Here is an 18322-nt window from a genome sequence, read left to right on the forward strand (position 1 = left end):
TCTCTGTGAAGCCTGTTTTTAATATGAGCGCTATAAACTAAATCATTAATTATCTTTCTGAAGTTTAATGATGATGACTGAGATATCATTGCCGATGATGGTTCACAGGTACATGAGATGAGTTAATCATTATACGGGTGCTATAAATAGCCACAGTTGTGTGTAATAGATGCGTGTATTGAAAACTGCTTCTTTTGGACAATTTCTATTTCTCGTAATCTTCTCCATCAATTCCATTTTCCCACACAGTCCTCTCATTCACAAACTCTTATGTCATCATATTTGGTCAGTCATCGTTCTGCCTGCATTCCCTGAGCCAATGGGATATTGGATATTGTTCTTGTGATCCTATTTGTGATCCTGTTATTCTGTCTTTTAGACATACTATGCAATCCGTGCTGTAGTGTTGAAAAAGAAAGTAAAAGCACAGTTTCATTGATTATGTTGCATCTGCGAGGCTCTACAACAATGCTAGAGCAGCTGTCACTGCAATTAAGCAATTAGTCAAATAGTAATTAATTAGTCATTAATCAAAATTTGGTTGATAAATGCTTCAATGGGAATTCTACAGATCTGTGTGTAGACTGCAATAAAATCACACAATCAGTAAAAGTACTTATCAACCCAAATAAAAAATGTCTTATTATTGCATTCAGTCTTTCAGCTTATTTGTCCATCTCCACCTCTTCATATCACCCTTGATCGCCCTAGAAAAACATGTGTAAGTGTCTGAATATTCTGTTTTTTATAAATCCCAGTTTATGTGTAGGAGATGCCTGATTTTTGTGTGTATGCATCATTTATACATCTGGCCCCTGGTGTTGATGTGTCTCAGCTTCAAGAACTGAACGTCAGTCATTTTCAGTTGATAACTCAAGAAATATTGCTATACCCTTCCACTTGATCCGTCCTTATTGAACCGCTTCACAGACTTTTAGTTGTGAACCTATACAGAGTTTTATGCATCTGGCCCTGGGGAGGAATGAGGTGAGAGAGACAAAAATAAAAGAGAGAAACAGTGAGTTAGTGACAGAAATGAGTGGAAGACTGGCATGCAGTCGAGAGAGAGAGAGACCTCAATCTGTAACCAGACACCATAGAAATCAGTCTGTGACTCCACCTGAACCTCTGCTTTCCTTCCACATAATTGGCTTGTAAAACCAAAGAGAGGTGTGGAGGTCACATAAAAAAAAAACTTCATTATCATCAAAAGAGATGTAGCCCTCCGTAACATTCACTCTGTGTTTTCAAACTGGTATTAATGACATCAGAAAGGAGACAGAATGAACCTCAATTTCTCTACAGGATAACTGTTATCTGTTTGTCTATGTTGCAGTCTTTTTTTTTGTGTGTGTGTGTGTGTGTGTGGGGGGGGTTGTTGGATGCATTATGCAAGAAGAGGTGGATGATGAACCCTCACAAGAGGGCGTCTGAGTTGAGATGAGAAACTCCATGACCTGTTTTAGGAGAGTATGCATTATACAGCATTGGTCCTCAAACTTGTTCTCTTGTCTGAACTACTGCAGTGTTTTTACAGTTGAAAACATCTGAAAAATCAGTTTCCCACCGGGGAATCAGTTCAACTCTCATCTGTGCTGCTGCAACTCCCCCACTAGTGTCCCAAAATACTTGCCTCAATCACAACAACTCATCCAGAAAGCTGCATCCCTGCCTCATCTTCTGCCTCCCCAAATTCTCCCGTGTCACCCAATTCTTATAAATTCCCCTCTCTTGGCTGTCAGGAAAGCCTTGTATCAAATTCGAAAAGCTAATGTTGGCCATGGTTCAGTCGCACATGGCTGCTGATGCTCCGTAGTAACAAAATTCAAGCTCAAGTTTATTTATAAAGCATGTTTAATACAAATGTATCTCAAAGTGCTTTCACAAAGGAGCACACAAATGCACGGCAGAAACAAATCACTAACACATTTGTATTTACATGTTAATACCTTACTACCTTACTTAATCCCATACAGGTACTGAGTAAGTGCGTTGAACAAATCAACGATTGGATAAGCCAGAATATTCTTCAATTAAACAAAGATTAAAAAGTCATTGTTTTTGGAGCCAAGGAGGAATGATTAAAAGTCAACACTCAGCTTCAATCAGTAATGTTAAAAACCACAAACCAAGCCAGTACTTTTGGTGTAGTCATGGACCTGTTGTTGAAATGTGCTATACAAATCAACTCGCCTTGCTTTCTTACTAAAAAGTAAATTTTATGTTAAATGGTTATAATAAAGTTGCACCTTTCATGACAGAAGACTAATCCTTCCCCTTGACATATCCCTTGCTTTGACTAGTAAAGGCCTTTTTCAGCCACAGGAATGTTTCCAAGAACCCTTTTAGACCTCGGGACCTGCATTTTGACTGCACATGGAATGTGTTGATGTTTCAATATTTGACCAAAGCCACCATCTTTCTCTAACCTTAACTAAGTATTTTAGTAGCCTAGGAATGTGTGATGATGTAAACCAAAAACATTGCCCATGAATGTATAACCAAGGCAGTATTTGGCCAAGCAAAGTAGTAGTATATAAACACACTTTGTAGATTATGGGTTTGCAAGAATAAATAGGAGCTAATGGCTTCCTCTGAAGGACGAATGAGCCCTGATATTTTAACCAAGCTGACATCAGCAGGACAACTGTAAAGGACAGAGGCAACCCATATGGTTTACACAGAATTAAAAAAATACAAGCATGTATAATCCAATAATAAATCCCTTCTACCTGAGAAAGTAGGCAAGACTTGAACTTCTCTCTCAAGCTTTTTCATTCTTCTACTGTGTCACTTTTTGTGTGTACAACTGAGTGCAACACCATGAATGGCTTTGAGGAAAGACTGTCCGAAAGCACACACTGTTGTCCCCATTTGTATGATTCATCATGTCAAGATAACAAAGACATGCATAAAAGACAGAATTCTTGGATGGAGAGATCTGGAGACAGTGTGATGTAGAAGTAGGTAATGAAGGGAAAGCTTTTTTTCGCCACCTTTGAGTGTTGGCATTCAGGACAGCTATGCACACTTTTGCCTTCAGACATAGTCAGATGACACCTTGTAGGAACTAGTTTGTGTAACAGGTCACACTCAAAACTCCAGTTCTTTCTGTTATTTTACAACAGTTTCTCTCTTTTTTTCCTCTTGTCTCTGAATGTTAATGATTTGGCATAAAAAATCTTTGGGAAGCTTAAATTCTTTACTCAAATAGAATTTTTTTAAACTCACATGGACATGTCATTGCCACGCAGATGACACACAACTGTACGTCCCTTTCTGTATTATGTCCTGCGTCGCAGAATTCAGAATTGGTTGTTCAAATAGGTCCTGCAGTTGAATAACTCCAAATCAGAAATAGTTATCATCTAGTTTGGGTGCTTTATCTAATAATGTTAAAAAAAGAGGCAGTAACCTATTATTTTTGACTCCTCCTATTTTTAAGTCCTGCTTTATCCAGCTGAGACATTTATCCAAGTTGTAATGTGCTCTGCTGACCTATTTGTACTTTTATTATTATTTGTTATTATCATTATTATTATTATTATTTTTTTTTTATCTTGTTTTTAATGTTGTACAGCACTTCGGTTCAGTTTCGGTTGTTGGAAGGTGCTATAGAAATAAAGTTTGATTGATTGATTGATTTATCTCTTCCAGACTTGACTATTGCATCGCACTTTATTCTGGTATCAGAAGGTGAAACATCCAAAGACTACAACTTATACAAAACTCTGCTGCCAGGCTTTTAACACGTAGTAAGAGAAGCGACCACACACCAATCCTTGCTGCCCTTCACTTGTTACCTGTAGAGCAGATTTTAAGATTTTACTGCTCATTTTTAAAGCTTGAATTTGCTTGAATATCTGTGATCTGCTAACTCTCTATGAGCTGATCGTTGCTTGAAACCCTCTTGCAGCCAAGGCCCTGCTAATGGTTCCAAAACCCGACTTGTCACTGAAGGTGACCGGGCCTTTGGCCCCTCAGCTGTGGAACTCCCTGCCTAAGGATCTCAGGAAGACAAACTTTTATATCTTATGTTTTGGATCTAATTTAATTTTATTATTTGTTTTTATTGTAAAGCACTTTGTATCTTGTGCTGTAACATTATTATTATTATTATTATGTCTATCTCAATTTGTGCCACTTGAATTTGTGTGTTTTGACTTTGACAATTGCAACTTTAAAATTTGATTTGCATTCAGTCAAAACACACCGTCACTCACTGTCTCAACACTTCATTCATTCACTGATTTTATTCCTTGCTGCTTACAAACCTTGTACCCATTCAATCATTACAAACCAAGAGAGATCCAGGAATGAAAAAGAAAATTATTTTAATTATTTTAATTTCCCCTCGCTTTGCCCCTCCCATACAGTATACTGACAATCACACATGCTCTGCAGAGAAATACTCAGAGAGAGAGATACATTCTCTGGTATTACGCTGACACCATGGATATTTTACAAGCACGGACCAGGTAAAGCAACAGTGAACACACCTGGTTGGTGCAGATGTCATTTGGTACCACGTGGGTTTCTTTTGTTTTGATACGCTACAATCATCAACAACAAGCCTCCTCCACACGTGGCTTTAAAAAAATCCTAAATGCGAGTTTTGTTTTTTGGGCAACTTTATAAAACATATTGCTGGCAAAGAAAGTCAAGAGAGCGGACAGATACATCCTGTATGTTATCTCTCTTCCTCCCTCTCATGTTTCTATTTGCCACCAGGCAATGAGGTCATCACATTTTGTGAAACCTGGGAATGTACACACACACACAGACACACACTCCCATAGATCTGTAATAAATGTAGAGAGAAACCACCCTTCCTCTAACCAAGCTAACTTCTTCCATTCATCTCTGTCCGGCGAGCTGCCCAAATTAATGACGCAGGACGTGTCCTAACGAGGTGCTCTAATGAGCTGACCTAACGAGAAGCCAGTCCCTGCGGTCTGATGGCCTCTGCTCTGCTCCACTGGTCCGACGTGATTTTTATATTTGCACTGGACAGCAGCGTAACAAGCAGTCCATTCCCCTTTTATCTCTATTGTCAGGGCCAGGCTAATGTCTGATGACTTTTTGCTTCACTGACCAGCACAGCAATGTTCCAGCATCTCAGTGCTATGACCTTAGCGATTAGAGGAGCGTGCTTGTCACTGGTTTAAGTTCCAGGACAGGCTGGATAGATGTGAGCAGTGTTTACATCTCTGCTCTGCCTCAGTACAAAATGTGTGTAAGATAACTGATAGCTGGCCAGCTGTCTGCTGAATGTGTTCATAGGTGTCTTACTAACATACACTGTATCTGTACTGAACCAGGTAGCAGAAAACACTGACTATATGAATTGACTCTGCTGCAGTGGAGTGATGCCTGAAATACACCAATGATTGGACCAATGAGTCAAAACACATATGACAATTATTTGCCATTAATCTGGTCAGGATAGCTGAGTTTTCTGAATGAGTGGATAGTGTTTAGTGTCAAATGCTATTCCAGCGATTTGAACCACCAACCTTCTGATTAAACATGCTAAAAAGAAACTGTTTTCGTCCAAATACATTTGCTAATTGGTCAAGTTTGAATTTAGCCTGAGGTTGAGTCAAATGAGGTGAGTGAGACAGTTCTGGGCCATGAGGATTTATTAGGGGAGAAATAATTGAAAGCAAAAGCTGCTATCAATAAAGGAGAATGATCTGTGACTTAATGGTGGCATTTACAGGACATATGGTTGGTCAATGATAGGCTTACAGTGAGCTGGAGAGAGCCAATGTGCCATATGGCTTTAAAGAGCTAGCTAGCTTGTTAGCCAGCAAGGTTGTATTGTGACAGATGGTTTGGTTAGAACACAGTAGCCCTGCGGCTAGTTGGCTAAAGGAAAGCTGTCTAATTCCACTGTTGCTTTGTGGATTTACTGCTAATATCACTGTGGAGAAGTTAATCACTTCTCAGTTTCTTTTCCCTTTTTTCTCTTTTTGTTCCAACTCTTTCCTCAATGTTACTTCTTCTGCACTTTGTGTTCTCTTGTCATGTCTTCTCTTGTTTCCTCTCCTCATCTTGTTTTCTCGTCATCTCGATATTATGACACAGGATATATGCTATACATGGGCATGCAGATTCCCAGCAGGGCCCCTCAGGCACGCAATGTACAGATTATCATGTAAACTCTCAATTTAAGGAAATTAAATCTTACGTTTAACTGCATCATGCAGTTTCACATCTGCAAGCTAGCCAACAGTTTTGCCAGATAAGCTACCACTTTATTGGGAGGTAAAAGCGATAGTGAACGCTAATGTTACTAATATTTCCTCATAGCACAGGAACAGTGCACACAACTATGGCAAGGACGGATGGTCAAAGATGAGGCAGTGGGTCTGTAGACTATGATGGATGTTTACAATGTACAGTTTCAGTAATATTGTACCACTGGACTTTGTTTTCTTATCAAAATCCGTTTGGCTAACCTGGGGGTTTGTTTAAAACCTCTCTGAATGTCTGCTGCTCTTGTTCGTTGCCCTGTTTTTTTTTAGTAAAGTCGTATTCTGAGATCTCAGCAATTACTTGGGTTTTATTATGATAGCTTGAGTATTATGTTATCATAACCGGCAGAACCAAAGTTTTAATAAACCTTATTTGTCTTTAGGTTCGTTTCAATGGATTCCAATGATGACGAACAGAAAAAAGTATCAAAACGACCACTTCTCTCACTTCTCAATCAATTCCTGGAGCATCATCAACTTCTCTGCTGTCAATCCGTATGCTCGATATGCTCCAAGTAATCACACATTATAAGCTCACATTATACCTGTGTCAAAAAAAGTTAGTTGGTCCATTTATGCGGCATGATAAAATAAAAATTCATCATTTCTTGATGCCATTAACTTCTTGCAGTGCACTGAAACATTTGTATAACAAAAGCTCATAAATGGTTTATTAGTTTGTTTGAGATGTCATGTGGACAGTGTACTCACACAGGTCAGTGTCAGCACAGTTTCCATTGTACAAACTTGTTCAGGAGAGTGAAAAGATGGCTGGAGAGTGGAGTGCTACATTTTTTATAAAACAACACTCATGAAATGTTGATTATTGTGTGTCAGCACACGCCATGCCACAGACAGGAAGTGTCAGGGGGAGAGAGCATGTAGTCAAAAAGGCTTGTAAGTAAAAAGTGGCCTCATAATACATACTTTGACATGAGTGACACAAAAGGACAATTTTCTTGTCTTATGCCATTTCAAGATTTTGCATGCACCACAGCTTCCGCTTTAATCAATAGAAATGTTTCAATATTTTTGCAGTTCTGGCTATCATTTCTGTCAGTTATGACAAAACTGTACTCACCAAAGTTATGGCTGGGAACACAACGCCATCACTAAAACAAAGGTCAACAGGGCAAGAAACAAGAGCAGTCTGAAGCAAGTTGGAAACAAGCCATCAGTTCATGCAGATGATCTAAACCACTTTATCAGGAGATAAAACCGAAAGTGTGCGCACCTGAAATGTCGGTAATAGTCCCGCACTACGTTAAGTGTGGTACATACAACAGACAGTTTGGGTAATAATGTTACTGTTCTTCGTTTTCTTGTTTCCGCAACCTCACAATACTTCTAAAGATTTGATACGTTACTTTTTGTGTTCAGAGCTGTCAGTTTTGCACCACTGATTACATTATTTTCAAACATTATTTCCAAAAGTTTATCCTTCACTCATGTACTTATATGAAGCCCTTTGTGCTGCACTGTATGCATGACTTGAGCTTTAAACATTAAGTTTATTAGTAAGAATTACAGAAATGTTCTGACTGGCTGAGAGAAAAAAAAATGCTGATGCCATTTTGTGACACAACATATTCAGGATGCACTGATGTGCTGATAATGAGCTCCACATGAACATGGGGTTCATTAACTGGATGGGAATGTCATTATATCATGAATGTACTACTCAAATGTCCCCACATGTGTCTCTGAAAGTTGCTTCAGCTGTGCAGCGTGATTAATACTTTGCATGTGTCAGTGTTATGATTAAAAGTGGATTAGCCTGTCTTGATTTGACAGGAAGCTAGTTGTCTGCTTGTGTGGAGAAATCTCTTGCATTATTTATTTATTTATTTTGTTTTAGTCATGCGGTGGAAGTCTCAGTCAGGAAATATTCCCTCAAAACAACAACAAACTGTCACATTCCCATCTTCTAATTTAGGGAGTCTTTTGGACAGCGGTTAAACCGCAGTTTGACACACTTAAATGTAATTATAAGAGGCAAGCTTTGTAAAATGACTTCCAGAAACAGAAGCTATGAGTAGACAGCAGTAAATGTAAATGAGCTATAACAGCTGTAACAAATGACACTATTCTCTTTTAAGCACAAATCAGGCTTTTACAATATGACAAGTCTGTTGTTGCACACCTCAGTGACTGAGCTGTGGCATCTGTGTGTAGATGTCCACGTGTGCAGCTGTCTGAAAATGGCGTGCAGGTGGAGCCTTGCGCATGTGAAGCGTTTATAGCATCTGGAAGACTGCCGACAGTAAACATTTCTAACCCTTTTTAAACCCTTGTGTTATCTTAAGGGTAAAAAACAACCAGCCACTATGTTTAATGCAAAGGTTAACATAACCAGTTGCTGCTGCTGCTCATTATTATTTCATGTCATGTGTTTATGTAGTGAATGAGAGCATGCATGCACTTGTTAATGTGATTATTTTCAATTCCTCAGTGTAACAGGCACTTATAAATGGTTCCTGCTGCTTTTCTGTGAGAGTGACGGTGTGTGTTTTGGTGTGTGTGAGACATACTGGATTGGCGCCAGAAAAACCTGGCAGAAGTGTTGTCACATGACACATGTCTATCCAAGATTCACTCATTAGTTGTTGGTGAAGGTGCAAGAAGACGTCTTCTACACGTGAGAGTTTACCACTTGCGGCACACACACTGGCAGTCACACAAATGACAGAGAGTTCAACCCAATTATAGTTTTAATTACTTTCCCTTTCGGGGTCATCTTCACTTTGTAAATCTCATTACATAAAGCTGGAGTTGATATCCAGCTGGACGGCTTAAAACAAGTGAGCAGGCACTTCTGCTGCATGTGGGAGAATAAACACCTGTTTTGTATCACTAAGACTTGTTTAACTTCTTTCCTACTGCTGCAAAATGGCAGCTGGGCTCTCTGGCCCCAGTGTGTCCCTTTTCCACTCCTCCATTGTTTGTTTTTTCACCACAGTGGTTGAGTTATTTTTGTGTTGGTCAGCACCGTGCTCTCCTGCTGGCTCACGGTGACAACAGTTTCTGCTGCTTCAGGCTGTCGACTTGCTTGTTTTCTTATCATGAAGCTCCACTTCCTCTCGCAGAGCACCGGGAAGAATCGGCCGGTCATCGCCTCCCATGAATCACACGCAGTGACCTGCGACCTTGAAGCAGTAGGAACATTCACATGTAGACATTTGACATCTCAACAAACAACCAGCCTTTTGTAAAGTCTGTCCTTTTAAAAGTTGTGTTGGCTGTATGTAATTACCATTTTACTGTGTTTGTGTCAGTAAACACATCCACACCTCCGGCCATGACTGGCAAGATTATGATTAAAACAATTACATTGAATTACATCTCAGTAGCCAATGTGTGACAGAGAAAGGGAGTATACAAATCTTTATAGCACTTTTGTGCCCTGGCATCTTCAGTGTCCTGCTGATCTTGACACAGAACCCGCACAAATATGTGTTCAACCACTCGAACCCGACCCATCCTGCAAACCTAATCCAAATCTAACAGATCTTTGTTAAACTGCCTGAACTGACCTTGAATAGAGTTGAGACGTATCAGAACTGTATTCTCACCTCTTATTCACTGATGTTGAACACAGTGAAAAGGGCAGATACAAATGTTCATAGTTTTCACCATGTAGGCATCTTATGTTAATGAAAGAAAGAAGTACCTTTTTCTAAGCTTGGCTCCTTGAACGGGCATTTATCATGATTGTCAACAGGGTACATGTTTCTTTTCACTCACTCACTTTTCACATTTGTGTTAGAAAATGGAGTATATAATAGAGTTATCCTGCAGAATTGACAGTGCTGGAAGCAGAATAACTGTGTAAGAAAAGATGCAAAATAATAAATCAATCAAATATTAAATGAACAAGAAAATAGGGAAGAAAACAACATCAGTATGACTCCATGACCTCTGAGAAACCGCGTGTTTGTTTTGTTACAGCAGAAAATGAACACAATGTTCAGGGTTAACAAGGAGGTCACAGTGTTTCCTGCAGACCCACTCTGTGTGTGTGTGTGTGTGTTCACTCAGCGGCAGCGACAGCCTGTTTAATCACTGATCGAAGTTTACAGCACAGTGCCTCAAGCGAAAACAGCTACACACACACACACACACACACACACACATAAAACATACATCTCAGGGAAAAAGGAAGGGTAGAAGAAGAATAATGAACTGTGGTAGAAAACAAAGGATGCAGAGGAAGGGGAAAAATATGAAAGGGGATGATATATTTGCAAGATTAAAAGGGAGTTTTTCTTCCACACAGTGTCCAGTGTGGAAGGAAAATGTCCATTTTTTAAAATCATATTCCTAAAACATCACTGTCATTGTAGATTTTTATCTTGCAGTAACTTGCATCCAAGGCTTAAACAACTACTTAAATACAGTACGTTCTAAAATTGAAACAATCGTCACCTTATCATGATGTAGGTTCCTCTGTGACTCTGGTATCTGTGTTGAATCAAACAAAAATAGGAACACCTCACCCCGATCAGGGAAACTAGTCCCACAAGCGAGCACCCAGTGACTCCCACACAAGGCTAGGGTTCAGTCGGGTGGCAGGCAAATGCAGGGGCCTTAGCGTGCTGATCCCCAGTTGAGAAACTAAGCAGGTTTTCAAGCTACCTTCTGATATGCCTGTTTTAGTTTCAGTTAGCCATGAGAACGAGACAAGAGCACATATCTGGAGCACACACTCAGCAATCCCAGAGGAATCGCATGTTCAGTCTTGCCTGTGTATGTGTTGTAAAAACTTTTTACACCTCCAAATGTGTCAATTTCAATAAAGTCAATTTCCAAAAAAGTGAGCAAAAAGAAAATTCAAATCCGCTGGTTGATGTGAACACGACAGTCACATTAGTCAGTCGTGAAATACGACAGTGTGTGTGGTATATCTTCTGCTGCCATTTTTATCATTATATTTTTCACATTTTAGTGAAGAAGAGGTCTGTAACAGAGGAGAGAGCAGGTCGTGTGAAAAACTGTATCTAACTGTGTCTCCACCTCAGACAAATGCCAATACTTTATACTGAATATACTAAATACTGTATACAAAGACGCTAACTCAGTAATGAATCTTTGCACACACTTTGGCTGCTATAGTCCGGATCACACCTGTTACCAAATCCAGAGGGAAACATTGGGCAGTGTTGCTTATCTTTAGGGTAATACACATATAGTAACACAAAAGCACCCTGAGGCTGCTGGACCAACATCTAGTTTCTTTCTCTTCTCTTTGACTTTGGGACTAAGAACATGATCTGATCTAACGACTGGAAACAAACCCAAACCCTGATGTTATACAGACAAATGGAGAATGATATTAAAACCTTCCAACAGCTTTCAGTTTCTCACAGGTCTTCAATCTAAAGTGTTCCTTTGATCAAGAATCCAAGAACATGAAAAGGTGAAAAAGAAAAGCAACGCGTGGTGAAACTGACAACAGGACATTACTTACTGAGACTATGGGGACATTAGTGTACCTTCTACATAGCTGCTTTACTACAGTACATAATAAAATGTTATTGCTAAGTAAATGACTTTGACCATGCATAGGGATCACCCTCACCACTGAAGCTCCTCAAGGGAAAATGTAGGGGGTAAAGCAGCCTGAACTGGGAGGGTCAAAACAGCACTCTTGATATGTTTCTATCTAAGACAGCTACCACAAACATTAATGAATCTTTCACAGTTTAATTTAATTTCGGAGGTGTTTCGAGTTACTTATCCTCAGGGTGATGGCATCAGAGGACACTGGAGCTCTTTGTTGTGTTAATTAAGGCTGAACAAAACAACACAGATTAAAAAATAGAATAGCTCAGCTTCAGTGAGGGAAAGTGCCCCTGTTTATCCTGTTTTTAATAATACAAAATAATTTGTACATACATAGTGTGCAGTAGGCCATTGACACTAAACTGTCAACATGGGCCATCTGTGGTATTATTATCTTGACTGTCTTGTTTTTTAGGTCTTCGTCTTCACTAACAGAAGACTGCGCCAATAAAGATGTGGATTTAGAATAGTTTGTGTATTACAGATGGAGGAGAGCCAGGATGATGTAGAAGGGATGGACTGAGGGTCCATAGGGAGGGATGAGGGATGAAGGGATGGGGGGCTGAGGGTAGAGGGATGAAGGGATGAGGGAAGGGAGGGTGAGTGGTGAATGGATGAGGGGAAAAAATCGAGGTGGTGGACGGATGGATGGATGGAGGAGTACGATGATGGAGCCAACTGGTGGCGGGAAGACAGGAGGGAACCAGGGGAGTCGAGACTCTGAGTGGGGGAGCCGCCTCTTCATGTGCTCTGATTCAGATAGAGCCCCTGGTGGTTCCTGTATTCAACCAAAAGAGAGAAGGAAATAAGAAGGGTTTGGGGGGACGGATGTGAAAACCGAGTCGAAAGGGAAGTGAACGGATAGGGTGTGCTTAAATACTTGCACAGAAATGGGATGTGTTTTAATGTGGAGTAAAGTTGGTTCTTACATTATTTTTATCCTTGGTGTATATTTTATTTTATTTTTATTCTATTGAGTTTTATGTATTGACTTTTATCACTTTATTGTTTCACTTTCTTCTTTTGTTTTTGTTGTTTGTGTTGTGTTGTTTGTGGATTTTTACTATGTAACGCACTTTGGGCTACATATTTGTCTTTGTTCCCTAATCTAGTTATAAAACTTCACTAAATCAATAAATGTCTCCTTCCATTTGGCTAAAGATATACTCCAACATTTTGGTAAACACGACTTGCTGTATTAAATGAAGAAAAAAAAAGAATTTCATCTCTTTGTTTTCGACACATGGGCATTACCATCAACAGCCTAACTTAGCATTCTAAGTGGAAGCAGGTGGAAAACTAACCTCTAACAAAATTAAAAATAAGAAAAAAAACATTCAAGTGACCAGTAAAACTGGCTTACAAGCACACTGTGTCTTGTTAGCAAGCAAGAACGTACCAGAACAGCAGAGAGTCAGCTGGGATTTCTCCACAGTTCATCCTAATGCGGACTACTTTTTCCAGATCTGAGACAAAATCTGTCGATTCAGCACAGAATTCATTCTCATGCCCGTCATGACAGGTCGTCTAGTTTAAGCAGTTCTGAGACGCATCTTGACCACATTGAGATGGGAGATGAGTATCCAATGACAGCGCAACAAGAAACTGGAGGCGGGGAAGGAGGAAGGCAGCACACACACACACACACACACACACACACACACACACACACACAATCATTTGACCATTACAGATCTCTCCGTCTGGATTAATGTTGTATTGAGTACCTTATCTGAGATTGTGTAGTTTGTGCATCCTGACAGTCTGACTCACAAAAAAACAGCCATAATGTGATGCAGTTGATTTGATATGCACAGAAACCCTCTGTCGTCTAGTTTGAGCATTTCTACGACACGTCTTGACCACACTGTGAGCAGTCCCAGACTCTACGACGATTTATAAACATGTTTTCCTACCCAAAACCAAGCTGTGCTTGTAGGTGGAGCACCTTGGAGATGAGTTTGCGATGGGGGATGAGCAGTATCACATATCTAGTGACTTAGTGACTTTTTGCATGTTTTCGCAGAAAATCTAAATCATTGAGGAGCTGTATGCTGTCACTTGGCACTGTCATGTGTAGGCTAGCTGCTCATTGAACCACAATGTCTTTCGTAATGTGTTTAATCCACAAGGGCTTACATGTAAATAAGACAAGATAGCTTTGACGATGCTGGACGGCAGCTTTGACGGAGCTCGGCAACAGTATCCTCCTGTTTCCAGTGCTCCGGTGCAACCTATTAAAGAAATACATTTCATTCACATTTGACTCCTGGTTGGACAGCAAATGAAAATTTCACAAAATGTCAATATATTCCTAAACTTTCTAACATTTCAGGGAGAGACAATGTTTGCATTTGAGTAGTGTGCACACATTTTCTCCAGGAAAACTGACTTTTCTAGTTGAAAGTTAACATGATTACTAAGATGCTGAGTGTGGATCATGACCTTTTCATCCTTCAAACAGCCCTGTTATATATCATTTAAAACTATGTGATTTCAGTTTTCATTCTTTCGATACACTTCTTGAAGATCTGGAGTGTTTCCTGTCTGACAACAGTGATGCATGCTCACTTGGTTGATTCATTGTTTGAAACTGATCTGTGTGCAGTGGTTAAGTGGAGAGTGTGTCATCTTGGGAATGAGTTTATACCAGTGGACTGTACTGCACACACTACACACACTAATGGAGGCTTTCAAATACATACTCAATGACAAGCTTCACAGACACACTGCCTGAAGCACAGACACACCAGATAAGGTGTTTGTTTACATAAATATTGCCGTATAATGCTATTTCCTCATGTGCATAGAAACATCAGAATCAGAATCAGAAATACTGAAGGGAAACTCTTTCGTTACAGTAGCTCGCCTTTACGTCAGTGCACACCGGAAAAAGTACTAGCAAAAAATATAATACAATACACTATAAAAACACTATAAAAACAGGTCAGAAAATAAATTCAGTACCAGGTGGGTATAAGTATAAAATAAAATAAGTGTGAAGTACCAAGTGGGTTTACCGGTTGATGATGATAATACAGTATAATAATACAATGTAATAATATAGGTAATAAGTAGTGGTACATGTACTGTTGAGTTAAGTGTAGCTTATTGAGATTATTAAGATATTGCACAGCAGTAATGGATATATGATATCAATATCAATAAATAGGAAAAACTAACATAGGAAAACTAAATGTTGCACGGGAGTAGTACACAGAATATTGCACAATTATTCAAGTATGGTAGAGATGTAATGATCAATGTCCAGTTTAGTGACCTAGGGTCATACAGACTGACACTTAGAGGGAGGAGTTAGAGAAGAGTTTGATGGCCACAGGCAGGAATGACTTCCTGTGGCGCTCTGTGGTGCTTTTTGGGGGGATGAGTCTTCTGCTGAAGGTGCTCCTTTGCTTGACCAGCACGTCATGGAGCGGGTGGGAGACACTGTCCAAGATGGCGTGTAGTTTGGCCAGCATAAGGAGTGTGTGTTTGTACATGCGTGTGTTTCTGAAGATGAGAACAGAAGAGCAGGATGCTCCTTTAATCAGGTCAACCACCTGTTAGAAATAGGTTTTATGTGTCTGTGTCTGTATATTTGAGCGACATAGCAATGCGTATGCTGCTGTGTATTTGATTGTGTTTTTGGTTCATGGAATTATAGATTGTAAACAAGCTGATTTTTGTAGGCTCCACCCAGCCAGAACACTGATGACATCCTGTGGTTAAAACCTTTGTTGTTAATGTGTTAATGTTTTAAAGCACATTTTGTGTTGTGCTGTAAATCTGTGGAGGGTTAAGGGTTAGGTATGCCTGCCAACACTCCTGTTTGTCGTTAATACCATATTTGAAAGCTTGTTTGCTCCATTTTTGTTTGTTCTTTTGGGAATCTCCTGTAACATCCCACACCATAAATTAATTAAAACAGAACTCAATCTTGTGAAGCCAGTCTTAATCTTACACAAGTCGAAAGCAAACTACACATTATGTATACAAACAAAAACTCTCTAATTTTCAGTCTTAAAAGTTCTGGAGTTCAGTATTTCCAAGGGGAGCTACAGCTACTGTACACTACGCCTGCTAGCTCTACGGCTACTAGTGAAGCTCCTGCAAATATTCCATCATGAACATGAATAGTGTGCTTCCAAATTTGTGTCAACAGTTTGCATTTGGCCCTTTCCTGTTTCAACGTGACAACACTCCCGTGCACAAAGCAGCTCCATAAAGAAATGGCTTTTCCAGTTTGGTGTGGAAGAAATTGACTGGCCTGCACAGAGCTTTGACCTCAACCCCATCCAACAGCTTTGGGATGACGTGGAACGCCGACTGCGAGCCAGACCTTATCACCCAACACCAGTGTTGGACCTCACTAATGCTCTTGTGGCTGAATGGGAGGAGTGGCAGCAGTGATAAGATCAGTGATGAGATCAGATCTGACACACCAGCAGATAAAAGTAGACATTTATTTCTGCTTTCTGTTTTTATTCCTGGAGACGAAGCCTGTGTAAAAAACGAGGCTTGGTGGGATAGAGTGAGGTGAAGGTGAGATTTCCCCTAATGAAATGGAAGGAGAGAGGAGGTTAATGAAAAGACAGAAGGGTGGAGAGGCAGAGGTAGAATGAGACACGGAGGGAGAGAAGGAGACGAAAGAGGAGGGGAAGTGGGAGGAGGAGGAGGAGGCAGGGAAGTGTGCTAATGAAGAGGGGGAGGAGAAAATAATTTTCTAATTAACACTCGTCCAGGTTGATCCCACTGGAGTTCTCCCTCCAGGCGTCCTGATGCTTCTCTCCATCCCTCCCTCCTTCCTACCTTGCTTTCTCACTCTTGCTCTCCTTCTCTTCCCCATTTCTCTTTCTCTATTTCCTCCCTCTATCACTCCCCACCTTGCCCTTTATTTTCATTTCCCCTTCCTTCCTCCCTTCCTTCCTATCAAATTCCTATGCCCCCTGCTTCTTCCTCTCTTTCCTCCTTCCATTTCATTCTATCATCCCTCCCTCCTTCTTCCCCCTATTTTTTCTTTCTGCCTTGTCTTCTGTGCTCTTACTCTCTCTCTCTGTCGCCTGCCTTACCCTCCCTCCCTCCCTCCTTTTCTCCTCCAGGAGATGACAGGCTGAAGCAGGTTGTTATTAATCCAGTCTGTTCTCCCTGGGGTTTGTACAAGCAGACTGACAGGAGGAGTCTCCAGGAGAACGCAAACACTCTCAGCACTGACACACCGGGGAGGAGAGGCAGAGAGACAGAGAGAGGGGACAGAGAAATGAAGGAAGTAAGGAAAGGTGGAGAGAAGGAGTTAGAGGGGCAGTTATGCTGTAATTGAAAGTTTCCATGTTCTTTCATGAGTTGAGTGTCATAACCGTTCAGTGCTGAAGCCAGTTTAAATCCCCTCTGAATAATTTCCAATATACAGTACAAAGGCCGCAATCCACACAAACACTGTCCTTTCCTTTGTTCATGCAGAAACCACATTTATTTCTCTTAGCATCATAGAAGGATGACAAAAAACTGGCGCTCTGCCAGAGCTGAGTATTAGTTAGACTGAGCTCAGCGGAAGGCTTAGGGCTTTTAAATCCATCTTTAAAAAAACCCACAGACCTGTTTTTACCCTGTCTAAATAAAAATGTCTGCATGTGGCATAACATACAGCTGAAGCCTCTCCAACTGAAAGGAGTGTAGCAAATATGGTTTTAAATGTCCTTGTTTTGCTCTGACACCTAAATAAAGGCATTTCAGTTTTGGATGAAAGAAGCTTGGAGAGAACCTTGGTTTTCTTTCAAAATCAATTTAGATGTATTGCTTTCTGAATATCCTTCAGATGAATATTGCAATATGTGTCAGAGTAGCAGAGTAATTTTACGTTTTCACAAAATGCATCCTGACAGTTTCTGCTCTGAATCATAAGCAGTCTTCCTCCTCCTCTCCTCGCTTTCATTTGCTTTCCTGAAATATTTTATGCTTTCTTGTCTCTCAGGAGTTTTATAAGACCGTCTTGTAACCCGGTCTTTGACCTCATTACTACTTGTTCCATGCAGTGTTGGTGCTGGAGCTGAACATTTCAGACTTGGACTCAAGTCAAATTTAAATCACAAAAATTAAGACTTGGACTCGACTTGACTCTGAGGTTTTACCTGGTAAAAACCCAGAGCACAAAAACAAAAAACCAACCAACCAAACAAAAAAACATACAGAAATATTCAGCGATGGGTAGGCCTCACCTAGCCACACATCTTATCTATTTTATTAGTTAGGCCTCAGCATTGAACGGACTTGTGACTGGCTTTTACAAGACTTCAGCAATAACTTGGACTTGCCCTCAAGGCTGGAAGGCCTGACTTGTGACTTGACTTGACAAAATACCTAAAAACAGCTCTGGTTGCTGTTAGTTTAGTTCCGCACACTATATCTAAACTGCTAATGTCCAAATTACCATGAAATTTGGTTTTAGAGGATGATTCATAATGATTTAAGTTACCCCATGACCTTTAGGTAAGCCTCAGTCTCCA

The sequence above is a fragment of the Siniperca chuatsi genome, linkage group LG7, assembly GCF_020085105.1.
Source record: "Siniperca chuatsi isolate FFG_IHB_CAS linkage group LG7, ASM2008510v1, whole genome shotgun sequence".
Taxonomy (NCBI): Eukaryota; Metazoa; Chordata; class Actinopteri; order Centrarchiformes; family Sinipercidae; genus Siniperca; species Siniperca chuatsi.